General features: G+C 36.4%; 1 protein-coding gene across 41 annotated transcripts in view; it reads right to left on the bottom strand.

The window, feature by feature from the left end:
- SOX6 (SRY-box transcription factor 6) overlaps positions 1–16,969 on the bottom strand; it is a 647,773-nt gene that overhangs the window by 525,937 nt on the left and 104,867 nt on the right. For all 41 annotated transcript variants that reach the window (XM_051833972.2, XM_070073077.1, XM_070073091.1 and 38 more), the window contains exon 2: positions 11,252–11,329. The gene's annotated coding sequence lies outside the window, so the exon portion shown is untranslated. The remainder of the gene's footprint in view (positions 1–11,251; positions 11,330–16,969) is intronic.

Here is a 16,969-nt window from a genome sequence, read left to right as displayed (position 1 = left end):
CCTGCTGCCAGCATGGTAGACTCAGATGGAGTTTCTGGATCCTGGCTTTGTCCTGCCCTAGATGAGGATGTTGCAGGTATTGGACAGTGAACCAACAGATGGAAGTTTCTCTCCCTCTCTCTCTTTCTCTCTCTCTCTCCCTTTCAAATAAATAAATCTGTAAGAAAAAAACGGCACCAGGAATAAAAAGAAATGAAAATTGTCAATAGTGTTATGCAGAAACCAAAATTAAACAAAACAAAAAAATCTCGACAACCATATTATTAATAAAAAGGAACAAAATTAAAGAGCAAAAAATGAGGTCACCATGGAAGACCTGAACCAAGCCCTGATGTCTGGCACCCGGCAGGCTAAGAACTCCTTTGACTGAGTCCAGCTCGTCACATGTGACACACCATCCCTCCATGAAAAAAGTCAGCAGAGCACGCACAACACGGCTACCAACAGTCAACTTAGCAGCAACAACTGACTCTAAATTAAAGATCACTCTCAGAGAAGGAAGGAGAGAAAAGTACTGTCTTTGTATAAGAGGAACAGAAATCTAAAAATAAAGAATATGACATATATATTTCTGCAAAGAGTTGTTAGCATAAGATGGTTACAGTATCCCAACAGGATGAGGCAAAAAGAAGACAGGTCTTCTTCCTGGTGTTCCATCTCAGGCTAACTCGTAACAGTTCTGAGATCAAATATTTGAGATCTTTAAGAAAGCTGAAATGGACATTTTAAAGATAAAGTTCTAATCAAGAATGCTTTAAGTGAAATAAAACTGCTGGTGTGCCAGAATGGGAACAAATGGGTTCTGAGGTCAGAGAGTTTAAATCCCAGCTCTGCTTTTTTCTACTTGCCTATCTTCCTGCCTGCCTGCCTGCCTTTCTTCCCTTCCTTTCTTCTTTCCATTCTCCCTCTCTTCCTTCCTTATTTTTATTTTTTATTCACTTATTCTTTTTTCAACAAATATTTACTATAAACAGACTATGTGTCACACACTGTAAGTCACAGTCTCTGTCCTGACAGAGTTTTCAATCTAAATGAAGGAAATAGAAAATAAACAAAAATACAAATATATGATAAATACCATCACTTTAAATGCTATGAAGAAAAAAAAGGAAGGGGGAAGGAAATTCAAATTTAGAAATAAAGAAATAGGAATTAGTTTAGAGGGAGGAAGTCATCTTATCAGATTGTTGAAAGGATTAAAAGTAATAGAAAAGTGCCTAGTACATGCAGATTCTTAACATAAACAATAACTATTTTTTGTTAATTTCTCTATCCCAAGTATATATCCCAAATTACCAATTCCCTTCCAATGTCTCCAGTCACAGAAATGGAGGAACGTGGAGCACTGGGAGGTGTTGTCGTGGGAGAATTTCCTCTAGACATTTCAAACTGCTGCACAATTTGTCATGCTATCAGTTTTATATAATCATAACCTGAACCAATCCACAACTTTATTCCTGGTACCTGGTATATTTATGTATCCCACTTGGTATCATTTAGATAATTCATGAACTTCAAGCTTTTGGGTCCATGGGGTATTTATTCCTCTTTATCCCTAAGTCAAAGACTATTCAAAGGGGCAAAAAAAATTACATTAGAAACTGAGACTATATATTCTGTGTAGCAGAAATGCCAGAGAAACACAACTAACGACTCCTCTAAAGGTCTACAGAATATCTTACAGTAGGAGGTCTTCCTAAAACCCTTAAAATTCTCCTTTTTGACCATAGTTATTCATCTACCCTATTCTTAAAATTGACAAATCCGGGGTTGGCTCTGTGGTGTAGTGGGTAAAGCCGCCACCTGCAGTTCCAGCATCCCATATGGGCACTGGTTCGAGTCCCGGCTGCTCCACTTCCAATCCAGCTCTCTGCTATGGCCTGGGAAAGCAGTAAAAGATGGCCCAAGTTCTTGGTCCCCTGCACCTGAGTGGGAGACCCAGAAGAAGCTTCTGGCTCCTGGCTTTGGATAGGCCCGGTTCTGGCCGTTGCGGCCAATTGGGGAGTGAACCAGAGGATGGAAGACCTCTCTCTCTCTCTCTCTCTCTCTCTCTGCCTCTCCTTCTCTCTGTGTAACTCTGCCTTTCAAATAAATAAATAAATATTTTAAAAAATTTGACAAATCCTAATTCAGGTTGAGTATACTGCTGGACTAATAAAGATTATAATTTCTTTCCAACTATATCCATAACCTCACAATAGTAAAACTAATCCCAACACTCCCTCAGTTTCTTTGCACAAAATGGACCAGAGTGCCCTTGCTTCATATAAAAAGCCCAGCTGGGACTCATTAGTTGTAAATCAAAACAATTACCCTGTATACAATTTAAGGGAAACATGTTAGGAATGAGGGTACTTCAAAAAGTTCATGGGAAATTTGTATTATGAAAAGGTATATACAGATTTCAAAAAATTTTTGTGTCAAAATAAACCTATTTTAATTACATTTTCCAACAAATTTTCTGAACTAACATCACACTGTCTTACAACTTGGCAAGCAGCATACAGAATTTTTTTTCAACTATCTCTTAATGAAAGAAAGGACAGAAGAGGGGAGAGAAAGGAGGAGGAAGAAGAGAGGAAGGGGAAGAGAAAGGAAGATTCAGTACACCATAAGTCACTTTACAAAATAGAGATTTCATTCTAACTTCAAGATAAAAACATCAGAAACCTAATTCACCTGATTTCTTTGTTCTAGGAGTTAAAGGATGTTTCTTGGTCTTAGGTACAATGATTTAGGTACAATATTGTGATTTACCAAACACAATATTGGCATCTGACAGACATATGATTATTTTCATATACTTCTATATTAATCTTTATTCAGAGAAAGCAGAAATACTCTCATCAGTTCTTACCCTGGGAGGCACATATTTCCTAAAGCTCATACAATTGTACCTAACAGGTACTGAATTCTAATCAATAAGCTTGAAATAAATTAGGGGAAAAGAACTGTTTTTTAAGTTACTGTTTTCTGATCAAAACAAATATTTCCACATCTTGAAAAATGGTCCTTTAATCTATTTTGTGATTCTACAAAAATCTATTTCAATCATTTCCTCTTTCACTTATTTCCTTGCCTTTTTTCTTTTCAGTTACTGCAGTGAAGTTGGAAGGACACTCATTTCTTAGATTTTTCCAATCATATCTTCCCCTCAAAAGGTTCCAGGCCCTCAAAGTTTTCTGATACTCAACTCTAACAGTTACATCCACATCTTTCATGTCTTAGCCCTCCCCTAAATATTGCCTCTTAGATTTCTGTCCTGTGACTGCAAGTCCAGAGCAAAAAGTCACAGAATCAATAATCTGTGGCTTTGAGTATTACCACTATCAGAACAAAATCAAGAATATTTCCATCTGTTAAAGCTTCAGCCTGTGAGTGTACACTTACTGCCAAAGAAGATATCAAATTATATGAGACTATTCTCACCTTTTACAATCCATTTTAATTGATGATACCATAATGTACATAATAATGGAAGAAAAATAAGATTCACTTAAGGAAATACTTGTGTATCTGGATTTCTTCTTTGCTTTGTTCAACAAAATTCAGAACAGTATGGCAGTAATTAAAACCAAGCCATAGGCTTATTATCAGCATGCCTTAGCTGTAAGGAAGAAAAGAGTCTGTATTCTGCCTAATGCAGGCAGATACAAGGATGCAGGCTTGGGTAACATTAATACTATTGCTTAATTATCTATGATGCCAAGATCAAAAAGAGAAAAATAATAATTAACTGTCAAACATACCTTTTTGTTGTGCTTGTGTGTTCCAAAAATACAAAAGAGCCCAGAGGTGAAATAAAAATAGAAAATCTGCTTTTATTAATGAATTCATTCACTTTATATGTTTATATGAAACTGTGTGAGATGAAAAGAAAAAGAAAGAACTAACTCCAGTACAGTTTGTATCCAAAGAAAACTCCACCCACAGAAACTCTCTAGTAACATAGCAAGTTTTAAGCCTGTAGGGCAGAGACCATCTTTTCTTCTCTTGTAAGCACAGTGCCAAGCCCTTAGTGCTAAGCAAACAACAATAATAACAAGCATTACATCATTTGTACAAACTTCAACTGATTAAATATTAAGAGCCAGTCATCTATGGAAGATGCTGCTTTGAAATTAATCTTTTTTACATTGCAATTGCCTCATATCTTTGAAAACCTCCAGGAAAAAATATGTAAGAGATATGCAGAAAGAAAGAAATGTGCAAAATGTTTTATCTTTACTTTCAATATTCAACTCACATTTTTATGCTTTGGAGTTGGCAAAAAATTCGGTGAAACTACTATCATTTATACCAACATTCCAAAATAACATGAAAAAGGTGTTTCAGATAAGACTAAATGCTGTAAGTAATATGTAGGGCAAAATACAACTAAATGAACTAGATTTTGCTAATTATTCAAACAACCTTTATAAACTGAAATCACAAAAATATTTCTATTGAAATACTTGAACCCATGACTTTACTTTCTCCTGATTATAGACTATATTTCACATATTACAAATCATTATTTCATAAAATAGTAGCTAGCTGTACCTCAGAGCATTTATTGATACTCAGGACTTCAATATATTTGAGACCACCACTCACCTCAAATAACGGCTTTATTTCCCCACCTCCATACAGATTCAATTCTTTTCAATATTAATACAAGTTATCTAAGAATACTGGAAGATAATTAAGCCTATCTTCTTGGTTAAAAACAAGATCAGAGAGCAGCTTTTTGAGAAAATATTCAAATTTATTAGCAGCTCTTAGAAAATTGCCCTGAGTCCCACATTGTTTCCACTCTCAAGTTAGGAAGAATTTTTCCTCCAACAGGCACTGAATCACTTTAATGCTGACTCTTGTGCAGTTCTACTCCACCTTCAAATGTTGCCAGTAAATTCAGCTTTACTACAGTACTATAAAAATGTGAAAGAACCATAATAGCATCTAAAAAAGAGCTGTTGGCACTATATTAGTTTCGAGAAAACTCTAAACTGAATGCTAATGCAAAAATTTAATGATGGTTTGCCTAGTTGTCAAAAGACTTACAATAATTATTTTTGCCATAATGTGTAAGTACCTTGAAGGCATCTGAGGATATTACTGAGTAGGATTCAGAGTAAGTCCCCAAATTGCCATTGTTCTTCTGGAGACTTTTTTTCCTTTTTTTTTTTTTTTTTAGTACCAATAAATCATCAATATACAACTTCACTTTAATACTACCCTCTGATTAGAGGATTGCTTTATGGGTGAATAAACATGATAAAGAGATTATTTTGCTTCCTTGAATGGCATCCAACATGGATCCACCTTACACTAAATTCTACTTGACAGTGAATATGTGATTGTGAGTTGCCAGTAAAACATTCAAACAGAGTCAATACAGTTTTACTCCCCTTTTCCTTTATAAACCACAACCAAATTTTTAGAGATGAAAAGTAAACCAAGATCAAATTTAGACATGTTGTTTGAAATTAGGGAAGATGAAACACTTCAGTCCCAGACAAAAGCCCTGATTTTAAGAGTAGGTTTTTGCCTTCCTTGAAATGCCTAGCTCAGGCTGTATATTTTTATGCCTGCAGATATTGGCATGTTTCACATTTAAGATTATGACACACCAACTTATTTTGAAATTTTTTAAATCTTCCACTGCGCATGTTTCAAGTGCTTCATGACTATCACTGATAATTGAGCAATTAACTTGGAATTACCGAATGTGCTGTGATGGCACAATATGTAGTAAGCAACATGAAAGAATAAAGAACAGAAGAACTTGGTACAGTGGGGGGAAAAAGTAATAAATGCCATAATAATAATAGTAATGAGTAAGTTTTAATGGCCCCAGGTCTCAATGGTTTAATGATGCCAGTAAAATGGTTTAACGAAACAAGTCCAAAGTATTACAAATTTTTTTAGAGCAGTTTGTTCTGGTGCTGCAAAAAGGAAGCTTCTTTCTAACTGGTCTTGTGTAATATTCAGGGATTGGTCCAAAAACTAAGTGTGGGAGTTTCATTAGACAACAAGCACAAAACAATTAGGTTAAAAATCCCTGACAGGCAGATTCTTAAGAAACACAAGCTTGCAAAAATAGATGTAAGGTCTTACTTTAAAGTGTAAAACAAACAAAAGACAAATTCTAGGGCTAAAGATGACCTCAAGAAGGCATCAAGCCAGTGTGAACATATTTGCAAATCAAAAATTAAGACATATGATTTGACATCAAGATGGAAGAATGAAACTCAGCTATACTGGAAAGACCAGAATGCCTCTTCACTGCTCATCTCATCAAAGTCTCTAATACTGGGCTTTTCTGGCTAAAACCAAAGTGTGACCATAAAGAGTAGTTTTTTGTGTGTGTGATTAAATATAGCCAGTGAAGCAAACTCCATAAACCTAAATCCTACCTTATTTCAGTGGCAGGCCATTTCAAAGGTTTGCAAGAAAAACTAACAATTTAGAAAGTCAGAGGAAAAAGAGATTCAAAACTACAGCAAATAAAGAACACTATTAAAACATTTTTCCTCAAAATTCCATCAATATTGCTCCAAAACACCACCAGGAAATTAAAAATACTCCAGGCTATGCTTTCAGATATAAATTAGAAACTGAAAGTAGAGAGAGCATAAAGAACAAGTATCTAAGGGCACTAGTCTATGAAATTTAAAAGCTTAAAATGTAATGGATATACACATTCAGACATGCAAACTCCTTTCATTTAAAGTGGGTATCTGGCCACAGTTCACAAATGTGTAGTAGCTGTGTGTATTAATGTAGGTACTTCAAATGTCAGTATATCTCTAATTAACATGAGCACACAACTGTAAAACTGAGAAGGCACAATTTTAAATTCCTTACATTCCCAGCGTTAATGCTTTCATGGGGCAGCTCCCGTTGTCATGGAAAATGGCATTCAAGCCCTATTTGTGGATTTTCACAGCTCATCTTTTTTATTTACCTGTTCTATGTCAAGATTAGCTTGGAATAGTATTTTTTTAAAGATAATGCACCTAGACCTACTTGTCCTTAAAATCACAGATGTTTTCACTGAGGGAGCTTTGGTCTGGGCTATGCTCGATTTGAAACAGCTTTCTTTCCATTTCAAAATATCACGAAGACATGAATGCATGAATTTGTGATTTTTAAAAATTGTTTTGTTTATTTCTTTTACTTGTTTGGGAAGAGGGAGGTGGTGGGAGAAATACCATCTAATGGTTCACTCCGCATCTCTCAAATAACCAGTAGTAGTAACTCAGTATAGGTCTCCCATATGGGTGGCAGGGACCCAAGTACTTGAGCCATCACCTGCTGTCTCCCAGGATGTGCATTAGCAGAAAGGTGAAATCAGGAGTGGAGCCAGGATTTGAACCCAAGCATTCCAACATGGTCTGCAGACATCCCAAGTGACTTCTTAACCACTGCATCAGTCCACCCCTCAAGATTCTTTCTGTTCATTTCTGAAAAAAATCTATGTAATTCAAAAAATTTCAGCAGCGGTATTACATATGGCTGTGTGGAACAGGGGAGTAGGAAAAATGTCAGACAGAACACACTCTCCAGGCACCTAAAGAAATAAAGTGGCAGAAGGCTCTCTACAGTCTCTTCCTTGACTTAGTCTATCTCTATTTTTCAAAAATGTTTTTACAGCAACCAAGTGAAGACTGGGATAGTGACCAAAAACAACAGAAAGAGGGGGAAAAATTCTTTCTGAAAGAGAAGAGCATAGTGTTATGGAACAAATGCTGAATTTATATCATAAATTCTAGGTTTGAATCACACTACTCCAGCAAAATGAAGAAAATTCCTACTTATCCCACGGTTTTTGGAATTCAGTCAATTCAAGATCTGCAAAATCAAGTGTTATATCAACTTAAGATACTGTTGTTATTTATTAATGCCTCAAGCCTGTGGTTAGACAATAATCACTTTTTGTGCCAGAACTCAGGGAAAAGGTTGCTTTACGAGACCAAGAACAGACACAGAATTTTATAAAAGGGAATTCATTATCAAATTACTAAAATGGCTTGGGTAACCTGAAAAAGGGTCTGCCTTTAAAAACAAAAAATCAGAGCTGGTGTTGTGGTATAACGGGTTAAGCCACCACCTGCATCCCATATGGTTGCCAGTTGGGAGTACCAGCTGCTCCACTTCCAGTTCAGTTCCCTGCTAGTAGCCTGAGAAAACAGAAGAAGATGGCCCAGGGCTTGGGCCCCTACACCCACCTAGGAGACCTGGATGAAGCTCCTGGCTTCTGGCTTCAGCTTGGCCCAACCCAGGACATTGTGGCCATTTGGAGAGTGAACCAGTGGATGGAAGATCTTGCTCCCTCTATTTCTCTTTCTCTCTCTGTAACTCTTTCAAATAAACAAAATAAATCTTTAAAAAATAATTTATTGTCATTTAGAGTTTAAAGGTCAGAAATACATAATTTTTGCATTCAAAATAAAAAATTAAATGAAACTGGCATGTCAAACAAGGTGTTTTTACACAATACCTACTTCAGGAAAAGAGAGAAGTAGTTTTATCTTTCTGTAACCAGGAAAAATAAAACTAGAATAAGATCCAGCTTTTTAAGAGACAGCCAGTTGCCTTTACAATGTTTTCCTCTTCTGACCTGGGTAGTGGATTTAAGTAGGTAAGATCTCAATCAGGTCTCGCACACTCTTGGTGTGGCCCATTCATTATAGATGTGCAAAACAATATCCCACTTTCCTTATCTCAGACTGGCTTCTGCACACCTTACCAAGAAACCTTCTCATGGCCATGAGGTATAACTTTCTGCCTTAGATCATGTAGCAGATGAATAGTTCCAAGACACAGAAATAAGTGTTCATAAAATAAGTTGTTGTCATTGATAGGATTTGTTTGTTTTAGGGCCAGATTAGGTAAATATTTTTATTGTGTTAGCTACCCCATCTTTCAATGTAAGTGATGGACTGATTGTACAATAACTGAAAGAAATAGAGACTTGGGCTGGCATTGTTGCACAGTGGGTTAAGCCATACTATCTATTTTGCCAGTATTCCATATGGGCAGGGTTTGAGTCCCAGCTGCTCCACTTTTGATCAAACTCCCTGCTAATATGCCTAGGAAAGCAGCAGAAAATAGCCCAAGTACTCAGGTCCCTGCCACCCACGCGAAGACCCAGATGAAGCTCCAGGCTCCTGGCTTCCACCTGGCCCAGTCTCATCCATTGTAGCTATATGGGGAGTGAACCAGAAGATGGAAATTTCTCTCTCCTCAGTCTTGCTCTCTCTTTTTCTTTCTCTCTCTATAACTCTGCCTTTCAAGTAAGTAAAATAAATCTTAAAATAAATAGAAACTCAAACATTCTGGATGCCACATTCATTTCATCTGATGTATCTTGGTCATATTACTCTGTCACATTTCTATAACAAGAAGATTCTGCAGTCAGAAGTTGATCTTAACAAAGCTTGAGATCACTGACCAAAGGAACAGCAAAGTCCATGCACATGGAAATTCTCAAGACTAGAAAATAATTGCTTCAGGCATGCTTGACTAGTGGGACTTCTGCCTAAATGACCAGATAAGGTCCTACCAGAAGTATTTTTGTCCTTTGTAATGTTGAACTCCAAAAATAACCATAAGAAAACTATATCAACAATGCCCCTTCTTCTAATATTTAGCCTTTTCCTTTGTTAGGTCACAAGAAAATTTTTAGCTAATTGGATGACCTTCATTCAAACTGAGCCTATGTTGTGTTGTGGTGTGAAGGAAGAAGAGAAGAATTCCAGTAACAGAGCCTTTGAGAGATGAGATATATAAACTACATTTTAATGAAAGCTATCTTTGTTGAAAAGCTGGTAATTATTATTGTCAGTTTAAAAATTTAATCATCCTAAAAGTTTTTAAAGAGAATGAGTGAACAACATAAGGGAAGAAAGAAGAGAAGTGAAAAAAAAAAAAAAAAAAGACAGAGCAACTAAGGTAAGATTTAGACAGCTCCAAGTTATTTCCCTTCACTCAGATTTCTAACAGGATAAGCTCAGCTTCTTAGAACCTCTGTTTTCACCAAGAGTCATTAAAGATACTTTACATTTCTTTCTCCATTTTATTTGCCTCCTAATCCTCACCAGGACACCTTGCATAAATATTTAATCCAAATGAACCATGCAGTTTGTATAATTTAATGGTTTACCTAAGAATTAAGTCTTCAAATAATAAAATGTAAATTGATACAATTTCATAAAAATAATAACTTTTCATTCATATAGCACTAAAGATGTTTTAAATTATATTTAAAATGCACACTTGCTTTTTTAAAAACTAGTTCAAAAATGCCTGTACTACTAAAAGAAAGGTAATGCTGTTCTTAAATTGTTGCTGCTTTCTGCTTAAATATTGAGTCACTTAAACTGTAACTTATAATGTTATTTTTTCAGAGTTTCCTAGAAGTCTATTCTCCAAATCTTTTTTATAGCATTACACTAACAAAGGAAGAGTTTCCTATGTCTTTACTGTTTTCAAATGTAAGACATTCCCTAAATGCCTGGGTTTTTCAATAATGTACAAGTAGAAAGATATTTTAAATTCAAGCTATTTAAATATGGAATTATATTCACAGAGACATTTTTTAATATCTGCCACATACTCTGTATGGCAAACATATCAATTAACTTATGGTACTTTAAGAGAACTTTAAATTTCATTATTATTTTTCTTGAAATCTACTTTGTTTTCTGAGAAAATGTCACCTTTGTTCTCCAAAACACCTTTGTGTTGGGGATGGGAAAGCAGGTAGGAATACCATGGTTTTGATATGCATTATACATTTACCAAATGAGTCTTTGGTTCCTTAGCACATAATCTCCCAATGTACTGACAGCTCTTTGAATTCTGTATCATCTCATATCTTTTCTAAGAGCACTGGCACATAGCACTTTTCAAGTCCAGATAACCAGAAGATTTAAGAAGTTATCAGGGTAAATTATTCATGTGTATATAGACTAGACTCTTTACAGTAACCCATTGCTACAATTGAACCCTATTCTCAAAAAGTAAGACATTTATTCTTTTGACCTATTGTGATGAACTCTGCATTGTGTTATTTCACAGGAAACCACTAAAAAACTCAAGGTTTTTTTTCACCAGCTGGCATTTTTTTCCTAGTACTCTTCTCAAGAAAACACTTACAAAGAAATTAATAAAAATTCGCAAAGGGAAGGAGTTAAGAACTTGTTTACAAATAGCAATTCTTTCACTATGCAATGAGAAAAATCATAAATAAACCAATACTTACAATAACACACACACAATTGTAGTCAGCCCCAGCACCCAGAAATCACTGGTAAATTGCCTTTGAATTCATGAAAGTGACCTGAAAATTTGGAGAGAAAAGAAAATGAAATAGGATAAGTAAATTATATTTATATACTTTATCAAAGTATACATTCTAAATGCAAATCATGTTTTTAACTGAAGCAGTTGTCCCCATCTACTCTGAAAACCCTTTCCCAGATGATGATGCCAAAAGAAACAATTATTCCATTGTTCTATATCTAAGAAAACTACATCTTAGATGGCTTTTATAAAAACTGTCAGTAATAATGTAGGTGCTTAAAAGTACAAATAAGTAAAAAGAAAAGGGAAAATTTCTTAAAAGGAAATAAGGCTTATAAGTTACATTTGAAAAAACATACTTAATTTATTTCTACAAATTAAAAATTAATTAACTTCACAGAAAATATCATGAGTATGTTCAACAGGACTACCTTGTAGGTAGAATTAATAAGAAAGGAGGAAGTTTTGTCCTACCAAAGGTTTGAAACCCATTAGATACCTAGGCTATATACCATACATTCTGCATGAGCCACACTGAATTATAAATTCTTTTCCTTGCACACACTTTAGTTTTGGCCGAAGAGGTAACAGATGCAACTCAAACACACAGAGCCAGCCTTATAAAACTTTTTAACTAGCACAATGAGTCACTTTATGCCTCTAAATATCTATGGTTTCCTCTCTCCAGAACCCCCATGCATTAGAAGGTAGTTCGGTAGTTTATTTTTATTGTTTGGTCTAAATACAGCACATTTTTAGTTCCATGAAAACAAAGAAACTTTGTTACAGAGACTGTATTCTTTCCAAAATGTGTGGATGGCTATGAGTGGTGTTCAACTGAACATAATAATGAAGCTTGGGTTTCTAATTTAGGTCAGAAACTTTCCTGGTCTCTGGGGATTGGTTTGATTCAATCTGCAGCCTTTAAATATAGCTAGCCAACATATAGGTTACTTAGAGCTAACTAGATTAAAATAAAATTCATTTCAAAAAACATATATCTTGATGAATATTGTTTGTAAGAACCACTACAACCAGCCCTGCAATTAGAACACAAATAACTATAATAAGCAGCAGAAGATGGCCCAAGCGCTTGGGCCCCTGTTACCCACATGGGAGACATAGATGAAGCTCCTGGCTCCTGGCTTCAGCCTGGCCCATCCCTGGCTATTGAGGACATCTGGGGAGTGAACCAGAGGATGGAAGATTCCTCTCTGCCTTTCCCTCTCTCTCTGTAACTCTGATTTTCAAATAAATAAAAAATTAATCTTAAAAAAAACTAATATACTATAGGTATTGGCATCTGAAATAAATATCAATTCAAGCAAAACAAATCCTCAGAACAATCAAGTGCATGTTTTGCTCTACTCCTCTATTTGATAATTCATTCATTCAGCAAAAGTGCCCTGAGTTGAGCATTGTACTGGACAGTAAAAACACAAATATTCTGATTATAACAACATAGACACACACACACACACACACACACAAATCCTATGGCTCTTCAAAGATTTCAGTCTAACCTGGGTCACAGACAATTACATCTAACCATGGTGGTAACAAGCCTCCATACTAGTTAACTGTTAAATCTTTTACACATACTTAATTAGCTAAATATTTTTAAATGCATTATTACAAACACTTAAAAATAAAAAGGCAAGGGCAGACATTATGGTGCAGTGGGTTAAGCTGCTACTAAGGACACCCACATACCACATCAAATGTAGGTTCCAGTACTGGCTACTCTTGCTTGTTTTTTTTATTTTTGTCATTATGTTTTTTTTTTTGTTTTGTTTTGTTTTTTTTTTTTTTTTGACAGGCAGAGTGGACAGTGAGAGAGAGAGAGAGATGGAGAGAAAGGTCTTCCTTTGCCGTTGGTTCACCCTCCAATGGCCACCGCAGCCAGCGTGCTGTGGCTGGCGCACCGCGCTGATCCGATGGCAGGAGCCAGGTACTTCTCCTGGTCTCCCATGGGGTGCAGGGCCCAAGCACTTGGGCCATCCTCCACTGCACTCCCGGGCCACAGCAGAGAGCTGGCCTGGAAGAGGGGCAACCAGGACAGAATCCAGCGCCCCGACCGGGACTAGAACCCGGTGTGCCGGTGCCGCAAGGCGGAGGATTAGCCTAGTGAGCCACGGCGCCGGCCCTACTCTAGCTTCTAATCCAGCTTCCTGCTAATGTACCTGAAAAGGCAGTGAATGAAGGCTCAAGTACTGGAAACCCTGCCATCCATCTAGGGAACACAGATGGAGTTCCTGGCTCCTGGTTTCATCCTGGCCCAATCCCTGGCTGTTGTGGACATTTGGAAAGTGAACCAGCAGATCCAAGATGGCTTTCTCTCTCTCTGTCTCTCCATCTGTCCTTTTCAAATAAATAAATAAATCTTCTTTAAAATGAGACAAAAATGTATAAAGAATCTAAAGAATAAATGTACAAGAAATGCAAATGTCCAGTAATAGAAAAATGTTGTTTTTTTTTGTTAATCTCTCAAATAATCAAAGAAATGTAAATAAAACACATTCACCAGCAATAGTGGCAAAATATTTTATAAACTGCACAAAAACTGGTTTTGATGAGGGTATACAAACATAAGTACCTTCTTGTACCATTGATGGCATTATAAATTGAGTACAACTTATATGAAGAACAATTTAACAGTGTTAAAATTTTTAATGTCCACATCCTAGGGCCGGCGCCAGGGTATAGTGGGGAAGCTGCCACCAGCAGCATCACATCCCATATCGGCACCAGTTTGTGTCCCAGATACTCCTCTTCCAATCCAGCTCCCTGCTAATGCTTCTGGGAAAGCAGTGGACGATGCCTCAGGTGGTTAGGCCCCTGCACCTGAGTGGGAGACCTGAAAGAAATTCCTGGCTCCTGGCTTCGGATCAGCCCAGCTCCAGCCATTGTGGCATTTGGGGAGTAAACCAGCAGATGGAAGACCTTTCTGTCTCTCCCTCTCTCTCTCAGTAACTCTGCCTTTCAAATAAATAAATAAATCTTAAAAAAAGTCCATATCCTTTGAATTTGCAATGTCACTTCAAAAATTATTCTAAGAAACTAATCACAAAATTGTTAATAGATACATACATGTAATATGTATGTTCATAATCATATTTTTATAATAGCTAAAAATTAGAAATAACCTAATGATAAAAGTAAATTATTGTACATACACATAACACTAATCTGTAATATTAAAAATTATGTCTGTACTCATTGACATAAAAGATCACCATAACATTATTAAATAAAAAAATACATGTATAATAAGGGACATTCAATTTATAGAAATTCAAATATATGTTTATATATTATATGTGAAAGTCAAGTGTACATAAGTTTCAAAAGTAAAGTAAAATGTAACAAAAATGTTAACATCAGGCAGTGAGTTCTAGGTTTATTGCTACTTTCTTATTCTTAAGGGTTGGTGTTCTTTAGATTTTTTTAATAACTAACATGTCCAGTGTATCCCAAGATAATAAACCTACTTTCTAAAAGTCAGTATATCATTTACAAATTCAAAAGAAATCATGCAGAATTAGGGTAACCTGTTATTAATCTGGGAGCAAAGGTGAAATATTAATACTGGTTGGAAAAAACACTCAGAATTACAGAGAAACTTCAAGCAAGTAACTTGAAATCAAATGAAGAAACCATAAACATTTTCACCAAAGTATGTGCCACTCTAACAAAAATAGGTAATAGATCAAAGGTAAACAGCAAACAGAAACACTGCCACTTCCCATATAATTAGTCTTTAAAAGTTTTCAAGTTAAATTTCTTAATCCTACTTAAAGTTTTGTCTCTAAGCCACAACTATTTCTTTTTTTGTCCCTCTCCTTTTCTTTATATAATTTAATTAAATAAGAAGGTTCAAGCACCAAATGAATGGCTGGATTAAATGAACTTCCAACCCTGAGAGTCAATGATTACAAAATATTCTGAGTAGAATGGTTAAGAAATTTTATAGGGGCCGGCGCAGCGGCTCAATAGGCTAATCCTCCACCTAGCGGCGACGGCACACCGGGTTCTAGTCCCGGGGCGCCAGGTTCTGTCCCGGTTGCTCCTCTTCCAGACCAGCTCTCTGCTGTGGCCAGGGAGTGCAGTGGAGGATGACCCAAGTGCTTGGGCCCTGCACCCCATGGGAGACCAGGAGAAGCACCTGGCTCCTGCCTTCGGGTCAGCGTGGTGCGCCGGCCGCAGCGCGCTGGCCATGGCGGCCATTGGAGGGTGAACCAAAGGCAAAGGAAGACCTTTATCTCTGTCTCTCTCTCTCTCACTATCCACTCTGCCTGTCAAAAAAAAAAAAAAAAAAAAAAAGAAAGAAATTTTATAGGAGCCATGCTTTGTTAGGAATGGTTGCATTTTCTAATAATAGAACAAATGAGCTTAGAGATTACCTAGGCCAGTAGTTCTCATTCTTTTGTTTTGGGAACTATTTTATTCTTAAAATTATTGAAGGTCCCAATAAAGGGCATCAAAATTGGGAAAGAGGAAGTCAAATTATCCATGTTTGCGGATGACATGATGTTGTACATGGAAAAACCTTAACACTCCAACAAAAAGCTGTTAGAATTGATAAACCAATTCAATAAAGTTGTAGGTTACAAAATAAATGTACTGGGGCTGGCACCTTGGCATAGCAGGTTAATCTTCTGCCTATGGCACCGGTATCCCATATGGGTGCCAGTTCTAGTCTCGGTTGCTCCTCTTCCAGTCCAGCTCTCTGCTGTGGCCCGGATAGCAGTGGAGGATGGCCCAAGTGTTTGGACCCCTGCACCAGCATGGGAGACCAGGAAGAAGCAGCTGGCTCCTGGCTTCAGATCGGCACAGCTCCAGCCGTAGCAGCCATTTGGGAAGTGAACCAACGGAAAGAAGACCTTTCTCTCTGTCTCTCCATCTCACTGTCTGTAACTCTACCTCTCACATAAATAAATAAATAAAATCTTTAAAAAAAATTTTAAAGGTACTAAAAACAGTAGCTTTTTGATATGCTAATGATGAACTCACAGAAAGAGAAATCAAGAAAGAAATCCCATTCAAAATAGCCACCAAAAAATCAAATATTTAGGAATAAATTTAACCAAAGAAGTGAAAGATTTCTAACATGACAATTAGGCTGATGGAAGAAATCACCTAGGACACAAAAGAATGTAAAGATATCCCTTGCTTGTGGATCAGAAGAATCAATATCATTAAAATGTCTATATTACCTAAAGCAATCTACAGATTCAATGAAATCCCTATCAAAATACCAGCAATATTCTTTACAGAACTACAAAAAGTAATCCTAAAATTCATATGGAATCACAAAAGACCCAGAAGTGATCCTGACCAAGAAAAATCAAGCTGGAGGTATCACAATACCTGACTTCAAAGCATACTACAAGGCTATAGTAATTAAAACAGCATAGTACTGGCATAAAAACCAATGCATAGACCAATGAAACAGAATAGAGAGCCCAGAAATTAATACATATATATACAGCCAACTGACTTTTGGGCAAAAGTGTTCATACCATACAGTGGAATAAGGATAATCTCTTCAACAAATCATGTTGGCAAAACTGGAATTATACATGTAGAAGAATGAAAAAAGATCCATACCTCTCACCATATACAAAAATCAACTCAAGATGGATCAAAGATCTAAATTTAAGGCCTGAGACCATGA

The sequence above is a fragment of the Oryctolagus cuniculus genome, chromosome 1, assembly GCF_964237555.1.
Source record: "Oryctolagus cuniculus chromosome 1, mOryCun1.1, whole genome shotgun sequence".
Classification (NCBI taxonomy): domain Eukaryota; kingdom Metazoa; phylum Chordata; class Mammalia; order Lagomorpha; family Leporidae; genus Oryctolagus; species Oryctolagus cuniculus.
Note: the sequence above shows the minus strand (reverse complement) of the source record. Positions and strands in the feature narration are given on the sequence as shown.